A 4386-nucleotide genomic window follows, 5' to 3' on the forward strand; every position below is an offset into this window, starting at 1 on the left:
CCCCTCCTGCGGCGGCCCGGCCAGCGCGCTAGCCGGGGAGGGGCCGCGCAGGCCTGGGCCGGGGCCGCGTCCTGCTGCTGCTGTTGCTGCTGCGGGTGCCCGGCAGTTGCCAGGGGAGCAGGGACGCCGCCGCGCCCGGCCCAGGCCCCGCCGCGGCACTCCTCCTCCTCGCAGGCCGGCGGCCCTCCTCCCCCCGCCCGGGACGACGCCCTCCTCGGGTCAGAGCTTGGCTCGCCGGCCGGGGGGCGCCTCTGGCGCTGCTGCTGCTCTGACGGCCCCGGCGGCAGCCACGGGCGGGCCAGCCCTCCCGCTCAGCCCCACCACCTCACAATGGGGCTCCCCCGTGATGGCGAGGAGGAGGAGGAGGAGGAGGGCAGCCATGGAGATGTGCAGGAGGGCGGGCGGGGCAGAGCTCTGCGGAGCCCCCCTCCCCCACGCCGCCGCCTTCTTCCAAGCCTCCGGGCGGGGCTCCCACAACAGAGCGGGGCCACAGCTCGGGCGCGGAGAGCATGTGCTTTGCAGCCAGAAGGGCCCCGTCCGCTCCCTGGCAGCATCTCCCAGGAGGGCGGGGTTGGTTGGCCCCCGGGAGCCGCTGCTGCCAGTCAGTGTGGACAGTGCTGCGCTAGCTGGGCCAAGGGTCTGACTCAGCAGGAGACAGCTTGTTCCCATGTTCCCAAAGCAGGAGGGAAACGAGGACCAGAGGCTGGAAAGGGTAAGGGCAGCCTGCAGGTGGAAAAGCCATCATTGGCAAGCAAGGCCTTGGCACGGAGGGCTTGGAAAGCTGCCTGCCTGGAGGCCAGGTGAGAATCCCAGAGCCCTGGCTGATGGGTGGGGCACAGTGGCCTCTGCACCCCCTGGACTGGAACCAGGAATGGGTTTTGTTGGCTTATTTGGGGAGGCACCGTTCCCCCCCCCCTTCTTGGCTCAATGAGAACTAGCCAGGCCAGATGGTGCGCGTGAGGGCAGAGTTAAGGGTAGCCTCCTCCAGCCCCACTGGCCCACACAGGCCTGGGCGCTGATGTCGATGCCAGGAGCAGGATGAATGCACAGATCCCCACTCAGGGTGGGCTGTGCAGCAGGCAGCCTTCTGCGCCGCAGAACTGTTTCGGGGGGGGGGGCAAGATCCCACCCGGCCTGCCTTTTCCCCACAGGTGCCCCTCAAGCAGATAGTGGCAGTCCAGGGATCTAGGGAGGGCAAGCTCCAGCAGCAGCAGCAGCTCTGTGCTCGTCCCACGCCAACATCCACGCAGACGCCAGGAGAGAGAGGCGCCCCACTCGGAGGCCAGAGCAGCCTCTGCAACTTGGATTAAGCAAGGAGAGACCACCGGAGACCTGGGGGCTCATGTGGAGGCGCGTGGAGAAGAGCCTCCTCTCTCCTGGGGGGATAAGTGAGGTGCCTGATGTGCTGGCTGTCCCTAGCAGTCATGTGCGGAGAGAGGAGGCCATTGCAGCCCGCTCCGCTCCACAGGGGCGAAAACAGCCCCCAGCACGGAGCCGGAGAGGAAAATGCAGGGACTGAACGCCACTCTGGCCTCTGCTGGAGAGGTCCGAGGTCTGCTGGGCAAGCCCAGAAATTCCCCCGGCCCCACGGCGTCTTCCTGACAGCTCCCCCACAGTGGGTTCCCTGCAAGGACTCCCAAAACGCAGCCTGCCAGCCGCAGGGTGTGGTTGCCGAGGATCTGGCTCACAGAGACCAGACTAAAGGCAGGGGTCAGCTCAAGATCCACCGTGCCTGGTATTCCGTTTCTGAAATGGGCTAGCCCAGAGTTTCTCTGCCTTGGGCCCCCAGATACTGGACTACAACTCCCAACACCCCCAGCCACAAAGGCCTTTGGATGGTGGGAGTTGTAGTCCAACACAATGTGGAGACCCAAGGTTAAGAGCATAAGGACAGCCCTGCTGGATCAGGCCCGAGGAGACCTCTCTAGTCCAGCATCCGGGTTCCTACTACAATGGGCAACCAGATGCCTCCGGGAAGCCTGCAAGCAGGCAGATGAAGGCAGGCCCTCTTCTCCTGTTGAGGGCCCCGGGGCTGGCCAGATGGCTCGGGGGGACCCACAAGCAGGATGTGAAGGTGGTGGCTTGTCTCCAGAACCTGGTGCTCCGAGGTAGACTGTCTCTGAACAAGGAGGTTCCATTATTACCCATCATAGCTACTGAGAGCGAAATTCTGAGTAGACGGGTCTAATTCTCTGTAAGATCAGAGCAGAGCATCCAGGCCAGGATCCTGCTTCCAAAGGGGCCGCGCAGATGGCGTAGCGCTCAGCCTCCTCACCTTCACTCCAGCCCTCCCTGCCCTAGATGGGCTCGAGGCAATTTCCTGGCCTCATCTATTTGGGTCCGTAATGGAAGGCAAGCCCTCGGCGTCCCAACAACCGCCCATCTGAAATTCTAGGTCGGCTTTGCCTTGCTGGGTGGGTTTTGCAGACCAACCAGAGACCGACCATTGAGAAAATGTGTCTGTCAGGAGAGGCCATCTGCTCGGTCGACACAACTGGTCTCTGCGCCATTTCGGCTCCCAGTGGGGGAGCGCACTTCGCATTGGCCGGCAGGCAAGCGACCTATCAGGGCTGCGCCGCCCGCTTCGGAAGGGCGGTTTGGGCGGCAGAGGGTGATGGGGTGGCGCTTAATTGCCGGCGACGGGTCTCCATTTCCAAGGCCTCTTGCAGGAGAAGGACGCGGGATCTAGCCAAGCGTGAAGGAGGCTGGCGGGCCAGGGCTGCAGAAGCAGGCATGCGGAAAACGCCCATCTCTGTGGGTGTGGTGCGTGCCAGGGCTCTTAGGTGGCCATGGCTGCATTCTCGGCCCCGCGCTGGGATGGCTTTAAGCGGGGCTTGGGCAAAATCATGGAGCCTGGCAAGGGCTCCTTGACCTGATGGCTCAGGAGTGGGAGGCCTCCGAATCCCAGCTGCAGGGGAGCAGCCTTCACCTCTGGCCTGTGGGAAAATTGCCAGAGGCCTGGCCGGGGGGGGGGGGCGGGCACTGTGGGAAACAGGAGGCTGGACCTCCGTGGGCCTGATCCAGCAGGGCGACCGTCCTTCCATTTGCCCGTCTACCTCTTTGTTTAGTTTTTTTAAAAAAGAATTTAAAAACCTTCCTTTGAAAAGAAGCTGGCTGTAGCTGCCGTTTCGTTTTAATCCTGGATGCCGTCCGACTCGCCTTACATGAGCTGCTCGGTCTTTTTACTGTGTTTTGGGATGATTCCTTGAATTTCATTGCCTTCTACACTTTTATTCTTTTGTCGTGGATTTTATGCTTTTCTTGTAAGCCGCCCCGAGCAGCAGTGTGCTGGAGGGAGGGGATGAAAATATTTCAAATAAGCAAGTACACAGGTTGGTGTCTGCCATGATTTAAAAGCCGGCAAAAATCAGTTTTTACTCCGTCAGGGCTTTTCCCTGCCCCAAATAATCCTGGGGATTGTAGTCTGGAACGGTGCTGAGAATTCTCCCGGCCTCTCCTCGCCCTGCAGAATGCCAGCTCACTGCAGAGAGGAAATGGCTCCTAAAACAGTTTACGTCTCTGGTGTCCTCCCAATGTGACAGAAAGGAAAGAGCCAGACAGACTAGCTGCGTCTAAGCAGGGCCTGACTGATAAGGTCACTCTGTCCTTGGAGGCGTGATGCTTTGCACCAGAAACCTCACCAGACACATCGCAGGGTTGCCAACTGGCTCGGAAATATTGCTTGGCCTGCTCTGGTGCCTAACAGCAGCTTCATCCATCAGGTGCAGCTCTTCCAAGCGTAGAGATAACAGAAACGGCGGCCCATGCCAGCTGGTCAGGCGGCTGTTCAAGGCACAGGCACAGGGGTGGACTGAGAAGCTGGCAACTCTAGGCCAGACTCGAGGCGATGGCTTCCTTGGGACTTGTGCCTTTCATAGCCCGCGCCCAGTTAATCGAAAAGTTAGGAGAACACCGGGCCAGCGGGGAACCACCAGCCAACCAAGAGGAATTAGGAGCCTAGCCAGGCCAGGCCAGCAAAAGAGCTCCAAAGGAAACTCCAGGCCCCCAAACTGGGCGAGGCCCCCAATGAGTGATGCTGCCACCAAGCTCTTTGGCACCAGGGGGGCAACCATCGGGGACGGGAGCAGCAACTGGGCCAGGCAGGGCGCGTGGAAGGAGGAGCAGTGGTAGCAGGCGGAGGGACTGGCGCCGCTTCCCTGCTCGGGGTTCTTTCCCGACTGTAGGCCCCTTGCGGGCAGGGAGCCAGCCGCCGCCCCTGCCCGGGCCCAGAGGCCTCCCTTCCGGGGGTGGGGCTCGCGGTCCCTCCGCAGCCACCTTCGGGTTGGCTCTGGGGTCAGCTGCTCGGTCAGGCCGCGCGGGGTGCAGACGGCTGGCTCTCCTCCGGGCTGGCCTCTTGTCTCGCTGCCGCTGCCACGGAGGAGGCGG

General features: G+C 62.1%; 1 protein-coding gene across 1 annotated transcript in view; it reads right to left on the reverse strand.

Moving 5' to 3' along the window:
- TTLL11 (tubulin tyrosine ligase like 11) overlaps nt 1-2278 on the reverse strand; it is a 40865-nt gene extending 38587 nt beyond the window's left edge. The window contains exon 1 of the mRNA XM_053281939.1: nt 2145-2278. The gene's annotated coding sequence lies outside the window, so the exon portion shown is untranslated. The remainder of the gene's footprint in view (nt 1-2144) is intronic.
- Between the last annotated feature and the right edge of the window lie 2108 nt (nt 2279-4386).

Source organism: Hemicordylus capensis, chromosome 17 (genome assembly GCF_027244095.1).
Source record: "Hemicordylus capensis ecotype Gifberg chromosome 17, rHemCap1.1.pri, whole genome shotgun sequence".
Classification (NCBI taxonomy): domain Eukaryota; kingdom Metazoa; phylum Chordata; class Lepidosauria; order Squamata; family Cordylidae; genus Hemicordylus; species Hemicordylus capensis.